Source organism: Pelodiscus sinensis, chromosome 3 (genome assembly GCF_052426305.1).
Source record: "Pelodiscus sinensis isolate ZL-2025 chromosome 3, ASM5242630v1, whole genome shotgun sequence".
Taxonomy (NCBI): Eukaryota; Metazoa; Chordata; order Testudines; family Trionychidae; genus Pelodiscus; species Pelodiscus sinensis.
Window position 1 is genome coordinate 177,790,947 of NC_143054.1, and position 13,672 is coordinate 177,804,618.

The following is a 13,672-nucleotide window of genomic DNA, read 5'->3' on the forward strand; positions in this document are numbered from 1 at the left end:
GGCAAAAGTCTTTTTCCGAAAGACTTTTGCGCAAAAGGGCCAGTGTAGACAGCACAGTACTGTTTTCCGCAAAAAAGCCCTGATCGTGAAAATGGCAATTGGGGCTTTTTTGTGGAAAAGCGTCCGTGGCCAATCTAGACGCGCTTTTCCGAAAATGCTTTTAACGGAAAAGGTTTTCGTTAAAAGCATTTTTGGAAAATCATGCCAGTGTAGCGTAGCCCTATAATTTCATTCAAGTGTTCAATTAGTCATAGATAGTTAGGTTAGAATAGTTGGTAGGTAGATTAGTTCACAGCAAGTTTGAGTGCTCGGGATAGTCTTCTGTCGAAGGCTGCGGGGCATGCAGCAAGCTCAGGGGTTTAAAGCTTGCATTGTCTGCCATAAGCCAATGCTCAGCATTGATCCTCATGACTTCTGCCTAAGGTGTCTTGGGATAACACATCATTCTGAGCGCTGCAGGATTTGCAAGGCTTTCAAGCAGTTCGTGATGAAAGCCATGCTAAAACCCGCAGCAGTGGACCATCCAGGCCTGAGCTTATTAGTTTGGAGTGCTCCACCGTTGATGTGGGAAATGGTGCAAAGGAAGAACTTGACTAAAGAGTCCCAGCACCGGCAATCTCTGGCACCACACTGAAAGGGAGAGCCACATCATCCGGTGATGCCCAAGAGACACAGAACAGTGGAAAGAGGCTACTCCCTATACAAGGACTCTAAGCTGCTTGGTAGCCAAAGAGCCTATAGACAGGAACATGCTGCAAAACAGCTGGAAGCAGCACTGCTGACTATGGGCCTGCAACTTCCTGGTTCAAGTGGTGAAGGAACCAACCAGGGGCCATGTTGAGCTTGACCTGCTGCTCACAAACGGGGATGAATTGGTAGGGGAAGTAGATGTGGGTGGCAAGCTGGCCAGCAGTGATCATGAGATGGTTGAGTTCAGGATCCTGACCAAAGGAAAAAAGGAGAACAGCAAAATACAGACCGTGGACTTCAGAAAAGCCAGACTGCTCATCAATTTAGAGAAGTCAGCTCTAATTCCAGCCCAGAGAATAGAGTTTATGGAGCAGTTCTAGACTCAACACAAGCATGAGCTTTCCTGGCGGAATCCAGGTTCAAGGCCATGATGCAGATTATTCAGTCACTTTGAGGTACCCCACAGTGACTGCAAGGGGGTGCCTGGGTCTCCTGGGGCCCATGGCAGTCTGCACTTACATAGCCAGGCATTCTAGACTGAGGCTCAGACAACTGCAACCATGGCTAGCCTCCACTTACTGCCATGGTCAGGACAGCTTGGACCTTGTAGTCACAGTACTGCCACAAGCACGCGGCTCCCTGCGATGGTGCTTGAATCTTCAGGTAGTTTGTGAGGGCTTCCCCTTCTCTCCAGCCCAGCCTTCATCGGCCGTAGTCACGGATGTGTCATTCTTGGGGTGGAGGGTGCAACCTGTGCACACTAGGGTTGTACAATCCTGTTTACTTGGTTAAATAGTTAAATGGTTAAACCTAATGTTTAACTGATTAAAGGGGAGGTGGGCGGAGGTCCACGACAGACCGGCTGGAGCAGCCCCCAGCCCATGGTACTCCTGCTCACAGTCCTGTGCAGGGCTGCTGCTCTTGGCTGCTGGCTCTGCATGGAACTACCGCTCCCACCCTGGCCTGTGATGCAGTGGGTCCAGCAGGGGGCTACTACTCCTGGGTGCTGGTTAACCGTTACCCGGTAAAGCACTACCCTGGCCTGTGATGCTTATTGGGTACCTGGTTAACTGGTTACCCATTCACATCCCTAGTGCATATAAGGCCAGCAGATGAAGTGCCTTTGCATATCAATGTCAAGGAGCTCAAAGCAGTTCATCCAGCCTGACAGACCTTCCATGTCCCTCTGCAAGTGACAGCATGTGGCTCTGTCCAGTTCTGAAAGAGAATATCACTGCCATGATCTATATGGACAAGTAGGGTGGATTCTTTGCCTTCTGTTGCAAAGCTTTCCTCTTCTGGGACTTCTGCATAGCCCGTCACAGGGGCTTCCTCAAAGTTTGCAGGGAAAGAGATTGAGTAATCTTCTGGCCCCTTTGTAACTCTGCCAGCATTGGCATACAACACTGATGGATCTACCAGTGGAGGCTCTGAGAGCTCTACCTCTTCACCAGAACTTACCCAATGGTGGCAGGCTTTTGCATCTGGACTTCCTTCACTACACCTCATGGCGTGGTAGCTCCATGGCTAAACCAACTATAGCTCCTCCACAGGCAGTTAGGGAGGTGCTATTGGGAAGTAGGAAGCTGTCCACTAGAGCCTCTTACCTGGTTAAGTGGAAGAGGTTCTTGTGCTGGTGCAAGGAAAGCTGCCTAGCTCCCTCTCTGGCTCCCACTTCCCTCTTATCTGGACTATTTGCTGGATTTCAAACAAAAGGGCCTTTTTCTCTCATCCATTAGGGTCCACCTGACAGCTATTTCAGCCTGGGAAATCGGGACAATCAGTTTTCACTAACCCCATGGTGGTTCGCTTTCTTATGGGGACTAAGGGTATGTCTACACTACCCTCCTAGTTCGAACTAGGAGGGTAATGTAGGCATACCGCACTTGCAAATGAAGCCCGGGATTTGAATTTCCCAGGCTTCATTTGCATAAGCCGGGTGCCGCCATTTTTAAATCCTGGCTCATTTGAACCCCGTGCCGCGCGGCTACACGCGGCATGGACTAGGTAGTTCGGACCAGGCTTCCTAGTCCGAACTACCGTTACTCCTCATTCCATGAGGATAATGGTAGGTTGGGAAGGGGTGTCACCTGATTTCTTGTTAATAGTTGTCCACACACCAATAATGGTGTCACCTGATTTCTTGTTAATAGTTGTCCACATACCAATAATGGTAGAATTTTAAAAAGAGACTGACTTCCATCAGGGATGAATTTGGCCCATAGGGCTACGCGCATTTCAAAATCTAGCCATGAGCCAATAATTTAAGAGAAATCTTCTGCAAATTCTTTGTATATAGAAGAAAATGTTCTCTTGTCTTTCAGTTTCTAACTAGCCAGGCGTCTGTATTTATGGAGCCAAAACTCAACATGCTTTGAGTTTCTCCTTTTTGTTGCTTGGATACCCCTGTTATATAAATAATGTCCAGCAAAGCTTATTTCAGAGTACAATTCAATACACAGGACTTCTTAAAATGTTCCTTAATGTCTAATAACTTCAGAAAGAAAGATTAGTGAGACCCCCCCCTGACACCACGCATTTGACTCAGCCTTCACTTTTCAGCATCAACTAAAGTGCCAAGAAAATTATTCTGTTTTGGTCTTTCTGAAGTGGGTTCAGAGAAGAGCTACAACAATGGTATAGAAAACACACCTTGCAGTCAGACTCAAGAGACTACTCAGAGGCAGTTTGATTGTGACCTTTAAGACCTAACACAAGGCAGATTTATGCTAGATGACAAATGATAGATAAGATTGCCCTTACAAAAGCATAACAGGATCCAGTGGCTGAAAAATGAAAAACAAAAATCAAATGAGTAAATTTCTATACTGAGGGTAATCAAACGTAGGGATAGCTTAGCAAGGAAAGTGGGAAATTCATCATCACTTGGAGTCTTGAAACCAAGTCTTAACTGTAATTGATTGGACTCAATCATGTTCACTTTATAGCAGTGAAGAATAATCTTTAAGTGGAAGAATAATGGGGTGAAATTCTTTATTCCATGTTACGCAGCAGGTCAGGCTAGGGGATCCCAGTGTGGTCCCTTCTGTTGTTAAAACTGATGAACCCTAGTGCTCTTGGCTCTGCATGGACTTCAGAGACCTCATGGCTCTTCCAGTTTGCCTTTGTCCTTAGCAGGAATGTCCTCCTTCTCTCGCTCTACATTTAGACTATTCAGTCTGTGTGAAGTATTTTGGAATCCTTCAGGATGGGAGGCACAATATAAATATGAAATTTCATGTCAGGTTGAAGTATTTATTGTGCTATTAACTGAGCTGGTTGAGTGCTGAATGAGGGTTTTTTCACCTTTGCTTTCACACCAAAAGCTGTGAATGCTGCAGGGCCCGTGCACCTGCCAGTGCTGCTAAGCATCTTCTGCTGGGAATGAACACTGCTTGTCTCTTCTTGTCCAGATTTGCTTCTGCGGTGTTCATGCATATTCTCTCTATCAGTGAGAAAAACAAGTGAGGAAGCAGTGAATCTGGAAATATGAAAGAATTGCTCCATTAGCTCAGGCTATGTCTACATTACAGGGTTTTTTTGGAAAAACAGTGGTTTTTCCAAAAAAATTTCACTGATGTCCACACTGCAATCGTGTTCTTTTGAAAAAAAAAATCAAAAGAACAGACATGTTTTTCTGACAATGGTAAGCCTCTTCCTATGAGGAAGAAGCCTTTCGAAAGAAGAGGAAAGAAGAAAAAGCACAGGTGCCCTGGTGGCCACTCCATCCATAGTAATCACAGCTTAAATGCGAGATAGTGTCCATTCAGGGTGGACGCTATCTTTCGAAAAAGAAGATTGCTTTTTTGATGCGCTTTGGCAGTGCGGACTCTCTCTTTCGGAAGAAGTTTTTTTGGAAGATCTCTTCCGGAAAAGCTTCTTCCAAAAGAAGCCTGCAGTCTAGACCTAGCCTCGCTGACCACAGCCAAGAGGGACTCAGAGGATTTTCTGTGAGGAAGTAGCCTGGAAAGGTGATAGAAATGTAGCCGTGTTAGTCTGGTGTAGCTGAAACAAAATACAGGACTATGTAGCACTTTAAAGACTAACAAGATGGTTTATTAGATGATGAGCTTTCGTGGGCCAGACCCACTTCCTCAGATCAAATAGTGGAAGAAAATAGTCACAACCATATATACGAAAGGATACAATTAAAAAAAATGAACACATATGAAAAGGACAAATCACATTTCAGAACAATTTGGAAATGGAAAGGTGTAAGACTAAGGTGCCCTGAATGAGAATCTGAGGAAAAGAAATTCATGGTGAGAAGGTAAAAAGCGGGAGGAAGTATGAGAAGAGATGAGAACTGGAGAAATATAGAAGATAGAGACAATGCATTTGCAACAAGTTGACAGTTGGTAGGACACTCCCTAGCAATGCAGGGCTTCTTTGTTGAGCAACCCTAAATATAGATGCTAGAACCATAGAGCATGTCTACACTAGGAAATTATTTCAAAATAACTTATTTAGAAATATTAACTCCCAAAATAATAACTTTTAAATAGCGTGGCCACACTAAGGGAAGACCTTGCAGCTAGAACCATAGTTTCAATTATCTCCATGAGGAGAGCATCCTGGTTGCAATTTTTAGGCCTTTCTGTGGAGGTTCAGCAGTCAATCCAGGAACTTCTATTTCATAGACTTACACTGTTCTTTGAATATATACAAAACTGCATGGCCTAAAGGTCTTCACGACAATCCTGTTGACCCTGGACCTCTACACCCTGGGGCCAGCAAGGAAGTGGTTTAAGCTGCCACAGTCCCAGAGGTTGGGCAGTCAGCCTCAATCAGATTGCTCAAGGGATATACATGCCACCAAAGCCACCAGCCAACATCCTCTGCTAATTTGAGCTCTACCTGCAACCAGCAGAGTGGGAAGCAGGCATTTTGAGGATGTGCTCCAGGGTGACCTTCCAACCTGTGTCCATAATCCTGCTTCCCAGTTTTTCTCTAATTGCCTGCTCCCTTTCCTCCCTGCCTGGGCTTCTGTAACGTCAGAGCAGTGGGTCCTCTCAGAGTTGTACACTTCCGTTTATTTCTCTTCCTCCAACCTTCCTTGGCATCCCTGTTCATAGACATCTCCCAAGAGACCCTGCTAGGAGGTTCATGAGGCATACCGGAGCGGTCAACAAAGGCTTCCCTTGTCGACCGCGGTGTATCCAGACTGCCCCGCTGTGCCGCCAAACGGCTGATCAGCACAGCACGGAGGCCATTTTGATGTAAATGAAGCGGCGATTATTTAAATCGCTGCTTCATTTTCCTATGTCTCGTAAACTCATCTACATGGCTCCGTCGATGGAGCCATGTAGTCTAGACATACCCCATATGTCAAGGCTGTTCCTCACTCTGGCACTCCAAGTAAGGAAGGTGGGGGGCTCACAAGAGACCTTAAAATACCTTGTCTCTAATAGCCATCTGCTTAAAAGCTTCCCAAGATCACAGATTTCCTGGCTTTGGGAAATAGGCTGCCACCACCAAGTGAAAAACCCCTTTCTTCTTGAACCCAGGAAGAAGCACTTGGAACTTCTTCACGAGGGGTACCCCCAAGCTCTTTTACCACAAGAGAGCTTGGAAAAAAGAGAAAACAAACTGTCAACTCTGATAGCTGACCTTTCAGTCTTAGACATGCATACACAGACCTCCTTACCTTTCAGGACACAAGAATCAAATCATCACCTTCAAAAGTTGATTTTATTAAACAAAATGAAATTATATACTTGATAAAGCATAGCTGCTTGTTAGGTGTTTTAAAGCAACTGAGAAAAGAACAATTTAAAAACATAAGAAAATTGCATCCCTGGGACACAGCTTAAAGTACAGGGGAGGGGAGGGGGCACATGGACTTAGCACAGAGAAGCACCAAACAACAAAACAAAGAAAATAACCTTATCATCACTAAATAGACATTTTCCTATCTTCTTATGATCCACGCTTCAAAGTCCAGTTCATTTCCATGCCCAGTATTCCTTGTATAATTGACACTAATACTCCAGAGATGTTTTCTTTCCTTCCTGAGTCAACAGAGTAAAGGTGATAAAATTTAAAAAACCCAACAACCTCACAATTGGATTTCAGTAGATTTGTAAAACATCCGTGTTTTTAAAATCAGTGACTTATATAGCTTTCCTTTCCCAATGATGCCAGCAAGTGTTCTGTTGCTAACATTAACAAGGACTTTCTGCTACAATGGTAACATCAACTCTTCCACTGATACTGGAGCTGTGCAAATTGTTCTTAGGGGAATCTGAAACCAGTTGCAACTGACTTGATTTCTTTAGAGAGACAAGGTGGGTGATAATATTTCATTGGAAAATTGATACTGAGACCACATTTGTCAAAAAGTTTATCAAATGTTTTGTATAGCTTCTGTCCCCAACTTCATTATCAAACCGCATGAAATTTGCAGGTTCACTTGAAGGTGGCAGTGTGCTTTGTATCTAAAACTCAGGCTAGCTCTACACTAACCCAGCAGCTCGGCTTAAGTATGGAACTCCCAGTTACATACGTAGCTGGAATCAGCTAACCGTAAGTCAAACTTGGCAGTGTCACCAGGCACAGGATCTGTTGATAAACAAACAGAAGTCAACCATGGTCTCAGTTCAGACACTAGAGTTCATTGGGACAGTGTTTGATTTGACCCAGGAAAAAAAGCCTCAAGACTGTATGGCTGAATCAAAACAAACAAAGAAAATAAACTTCAAAGCTCTATAGAAAGCAAACTCTGATTAAGGGTAATTAGTTGGGAGAATGGGTCTATATTAGTCTATTGGTCTAATTTAGTCTATATTAACTAAAAGTCAAACATTAGTACTTACATTCTTCCCATAAATGGAAAATTTCATCATCAAATATGTCATATTTATTTTGTTTTCTTCTGATACATCAGAATAGGAGCTAAGGAATTGTGTGAAAACATGTGAAAATGACATTTTTATAAATTAATTTATGAATTTATTGGTTACAATATATTATTGCTAATAACTGCAGAAGCAGACAGATAATTGAGGTTAGTGTATAGTTTTTATGATATTGTGTGTTTGATTCTTCCTTCTCTTCTCCACTGTATTGGATACAAATTGGAGGGAAACAACTAACTCTGGAGAGTTAAAGTTTTAATGTTACATATATAGTTAAATGTAACACATATAGTTATTTTTGAGATACTGCACTCCAAGTTTCATTATCTGTGGCAAAATCAGCTGCTTCTTTCTTGTGCTGATTCTGATCTCATTTGTGCTGGTTTAAACTTGGAGTGACTTGAGTAAAGCTAGTGGAGTTATTCTAGATTTACACTGCTTTGAAGAAGAGTAAAATGTGTCCTATAGTCTTTAGTTTTTGCTGTTGTACAACATGGGTGTGTTCAACCTTTGCCCTTTTTGGGGGTGTAGCAACTGTAATGTGGCTTGGATGGCGTTTTAGATTAATAAATCATCCTTTCTTACCTTTCAGATTCTCTCTAGTTAGTTATGTGCGAGAGAATTTACAACTGCAAATATTAGTAAAAAGGTAAGACAGGGATGATGATTAACTAGAAGGTCTGTAATTATTGTAAGCTGTAGCTTGCATACTGCTTCTCTCCACAACGAGAATTACCTTTCATATTGTTATAGTTTCACTGCACTATTTCAGAACACAACAGTGCAAAGAATGCATGTACTGTATAGTTGAGAGAGTTTCTGTCTGTGTGTGTGTCTATCTGTGCTTCCATCTGTGAATCTGTTTGTTCAAGAATTCCTTTTAAATGGTAACAGCTACAACCACCAAATTTGGTGTGCAGCTTTCTCTTATTGTAACTTTAAGCAAGGTCAGGGTCTGGTTGTGCCACGACAATGGGATGTGACTAGAATCTGATTGTTTCTCAACAAAGGGCAAGGGAGGGCTCTAATAGCAAGGACAGTTATACTCAGGAATGACAACACAGTGACTACAAGCGTGGGGGGACAGTTATACCCCAGAATGATCACAGGGGGTCAACCAGAGTCCCAGCCCTGGGAAGATGCCATCAACCAGCAGGGTGCAACATGGCTCCCACAGCCTTAGGCTGGTCCTGGGGAGGAGCTGCCAACCAGCTGGGCAGCGCGACCCCCATTGCCCCAGGCAACCCCCAGGGAATAGCCACCAGCCAGCTGTCCAGTGTGCCCCCCCCCCACTGTCTGAGGCCTCACTGTCTGAGGCCTAGGGAGAAACTACTGGCCACCCCTACTCCCTGCCCTGACTCCTGCACCCCCACCCCTGCCCTGAGCCTACCCACACCTCCCAACCTCCTCCCCTGACTCCTACATCCTGCCCTGAATCCCCCATAATTCCCAAACTTCTGCCTTGTCTCATGCATACCCCACATTTCTACCCTTAGTCCCCCATTCCTGCCCTGGTCCCCCCAACTCATGCCCTGACTCATGCATTCTCCACCCCAACCCTGAGCCCCTCCTCACCCCCAACCCTGACTCCTTCACCTCCAGTCCCCTACCTTGAGCCCCCCACATGCCCAAGTCTCTGCTCTGACTCCTGCATACCCCACACCACCAGCCCCCTGCCCTAAAGGATCAGAGCAATGCTGGGTACATCTTCTTCTAGTTTATTTTATAATTTTAAAACGGCTAAGGATAACTTTTGTATTGCCTCTCTGGCTTTAAATACAGGGTGATAGAAAATAAATATCTTTTAAGGATGGTCAAAACTAGAAATTTTTTCCTGAACTCTTTGTCCCTTAACTATCCATTAGAAAAGCTAACTTCATAAGTGTCCACAGAAAAAGTTAATATTTTATTTGAATCCTAATGACTTTGTATCATGGATGGTTATAATTGTTTTAGGGTTTAGAGTTACTGGTTGTTCCCAGGCTGGCACTAAAGAGTCAGATTGAAAGGTGTGATTGAAATATTAATTGTGCATGCAGCAAAATGCTTTTTGGAGGAGAGTTATAAACTGGAACTTTCCCTTGGATTTTCCAGATTTGTTAATTTTATGTTTTTTGAGAAAATGACAGAATTTTCCTAAGGAGTTTTTGTTTTTGGCCAAAGAAAGTGATACATTTGTTCATCTTTAGCTCATTTTTTGGATAGAAATGTCTTTAGTTTTTTTTTTTAAGTTTAAGAATTCTCTGAGGTATAGCTGTCTGGGAAGACTTTACAAATTGCCTGAAGAAACTGGCTAATCTTGAAATCCATGCAGGGTATGTCCTCCTATTCTGTCCCAGATAGTCTCCTGCCCCGAGATGTCTCCACTTTCTCATTATTACAATATCCGACCTTTTTGTCTCCCATAAAGGCTTTAGTCATAAATCTCCAGTCACGCTATGTGCAATTTACAAAGCATGAATCCAGGTGATGCATGAGTATGATACATTCTGTTTCAGACAGGTGCTGAGCCAAAAAAGTATGAGAAAAATCTGCAACTTAGTTAATATCTTAAAAAAAACCACGCTATATATCTGAATCTTAGCATGTGATATGCCCCAAGCTTACCAAAAATTTCTAACCAATGATGAGATATGATGTAAAATTTCATTTCAATTTGAATTGCTTTAAAGTTGGGCCTATACTCAGAGGATATCTTTAATCTTAATTATGATGACAATTGTACTCCTCCATAAAATATCACATAATTAATATTGATAAGGCTTCTTGGCCTAGTAAAATGAACAACCGAAGAGAAGTCTGAAAATGAAAAATATCCCAAGGGTGTGGTGCACATGAGAACCTTGTGATACTTTCAGACTATTGCCACATAACTGCAGTAAACTAAATACTAGATTGACCTTAGTTCTGGAGTCAATAGCAAATAAACATATTAGGATTTATATTACTAGAGCAAAAATGGGAACTGGCAGGATTCCCGTATGTGAGAGCTCTTGTTATATCTGGTAGAGAGCTTCAGGAAAATAGACAGAACCCATTTGCTTTATTCTTTCCATTGTAATATCACCAAAGTGTAAAGTGGAACCTTTAAAATGAACCCATTGAGCCCAGCAAAGCATAAATTATAATTCAGCAGCTGAGTCAGCATTACCTGGTAATCAGTGCCACCCAAAGTAGCTGATCTGATCATTATGTAAAACTGTCACATCTAATCACTCAGAGATCAGACAGGCTGTCCACATGGCGAGCAAACTAGATGGCAACTTCAGTAGGGGCAAGATTCACAGAAAAAAAGCACCAAGATGTCCTCCCTAGTCTACCACTGTGTTTTATTCACAGCACACAGGAAGCTCAACTGAATAAATTGTCCAAACACAACGCTTCTTCCTGTTCTCACGACACCCCTTTGTGGGGTGGTGGAGTGGCACAGAGCCTGCCAGCTCTACATCTGCTGTATTTGCTCCCTTTCACGCAGTGGGGGATGGAACAGAATCTGGTCCCAGGTTCATAATAGGAAGCTGGCTTTAACCTTAACCATGAGATGGCTTCTGGCATTCTATAGTACTGCTTCATATTTTGTGCTGGGTTTTCAGATATAGTGGTGTAGGGGATTATGAACATAAGAACGGCCATACTAGGTCAGACCAAAGGTCCATCTAGCCCAGTATCCTGTCTCCTGACAGTGGCCAATGCCAGATGACCCAGAAGGAATGAACAGAACAGGTAACCATTGAGTGATCCATTCCATCACCCATTCCCAGCTTCTGACAAACAGAGGCTAGGGACACCATTACTACCCACCCTAATAATAGCCATTGATGGACCAAGCCTCCATGAATTTTCCTTGTTCTTTTTTGAACCCTGTTAAAGTCCTGTTCTTCACTCTCTGCTCTGGACTTATCTTGAACTGTTTTATAACATCTGCAAATTTTTCCGCCTCACTGTTTACCCCATTCTTCAGATCATTATATAAAACCAAATTCAATCTGAATTCACACTAATATTTGATCTTGATAACAAATGGTTAATTTGTGCCTTGTATTTAATAATTATATTTATTTCATTAAATTATGCAAAAAAATAATAAATAGACTAATAAATAGAAACAATTCAGTGTGTGAGATATTTCTATTAACATCACGGTCATGATTACCAGCATCAAAATAAATACAAGACATCAGGGCCCTTCATCGAAAATTATGTAGCAATTCCATTTGGTGTATTGCAGACATATTCCTATTAAATATTGAACAGTACAGTTGAGAGAGAATCTTGCAGTGCCTTCTACGTCTATTCCAAGGACTTAAGATATTCATCAATTCAAATTTATCAAATTCAATATTCAGACCCATAGGGGACTATCCAAAGTTTAAAAGTTTGCATTTTGTTTGAGTAGTGTATTATTTTAGTGATATTATTCAGATATTTTTTCATTTTAAGCATATGCCAGCTGTGTTACTAATTGTGTCTGCTATAGTGTTATAATCTAGACTTGCATAGCAACACTTTTCTAAGGGTGGGACTGATGTAACTGAGTTGATATGCCCATAGGTGTGTGCACTGCTTTACCTGTTACTGTAGGAAAAGGTTTTCATATCAATATTACACAGGTCAGACTTTACAGCCAGAAGGTTAACCATTGTAGGAGAAAAATTACAAAAAATAATTCTGCAAGATAGAGAGGGGCATGTACTGGCACATCAGATCCAAACCCTCTTCACCTTTGGGAAAGCTCAGACCCATACCTGAACATCACAGCTCAGCTCATTTCGATTCCAAACATTATTCTTGTTAATTATGGCCCTGTTGTGGAATTTGTATGCTTAGTACACTTCCCCTCCCCTTATTGGAGATCAGAAGGCTGCAAATGCACTATGTAGATTTCATGTTGCTTTCTGTGCATTTCAGAGACAGCTGGTTGTACAAAGATTATCAGGGGAAGGTTTTAGTAGGAACATGGATTTGCCATGCTAGGATTAGAGCCTTGTTCTACCAAGAAGAGTATCCTGCCTCCAGCAGTGACCAATACCTGATGTTTTAGAAGAATGTGCAGATTTCCTTGAACCCTTTCTGTCCCCACTGATTTTATACATCCACCCACATGTGTAAACACAGTTACACCCAGCCATTGTGCAATGCTGCAAATGAGGTGAAAAATCTTACCTGACCCTTCTAGACAATGCCCTAGGACATGATATTTGATTGCACTTAACATTAGTTTACATAGCTATTATTTAGTTACTAATGTTGAGTAGTCCATTTCAATTCTAGTATTAGTGCCACAAGCACATATGGTGCTCAGAAGAGTGCAGGTGGGATCTTCAGAAGCACCTAAGTGATTCAGGCTTGGTCTACAGTAAAATGTTTTACAGACATGAATACACTGGCAAGGGTGCAGCTCTACTGGTATTAGGCACATTAACCAGGGTAATTATGTTTCCCTTTGGCGAACCCAAATCACCAGATAGGCTTTAACATTTTTTATCAGTATAACTGCAGCAGTATTAAGGGTGTTTTCCTGTTTTATCTGTGCCAGAGTACTTAAAATGCAGCAAAACTTTCAAGTGTAGTCAAGAGCCTAGGTGCACAAGTGCTTTTAACTATCAATGGAATTTTGGTCCTATGTGAAAGGGGATATTTGAAATCCTGCTTTGAGTTTCTTCTGGGAGGTGCTGAACCCCTTCACACTTTTTGTCAGTAGCAGTACTGCACCCGTTCAGAATCAATTCCTTTGCACACTTGTTCACAGGTATCTCTGATAGGACATCTTGAATTTGTTCATAAGTAGGAGTAGGAGGAGAGCTGCAGTACTCTGTGAGTAGACTGTGTTACTCCTACAGAAAGTGTCTTCACAAGTACTGTTTGACTAAAAATGGTGAAATTGCAGTGACAAACAAAGGCAACATTTTGAAATATTAAGAAATTGGAGTGGGAGGGGAAGGGAGCATTGACTCAGATGGAAAGGAATTTGGAAATGTGAGAAATAAGAGAAAATGCTTGTGCAAACATCAGCATTTTTTTAAAAAAAAGGCAAAGAAGAGTCTATACTGGGCATTTGAAACTGGAACTGAGCTCTGTGAATTTATATTATTGAAAGGGAAGCACTGTGAAGGATGCTTCTGAAG

The 13,672-nt window shown here is 42.3% G+C and overlaps 1 protein-coding gene across 4 annotated transcripts in view; it reads left to right on the plus strand.

Moving 5' to 3' along the window:
- The window catches only part of SPTBN1 (spectrin beta, non-erythrocytic 1), a 211,532-nt gene that overhangs the window by 83,791 nt on the left and 114,069 nt on the right, over positions 1–13,672 (plus strand). The window lies entirely within an intron of this gene.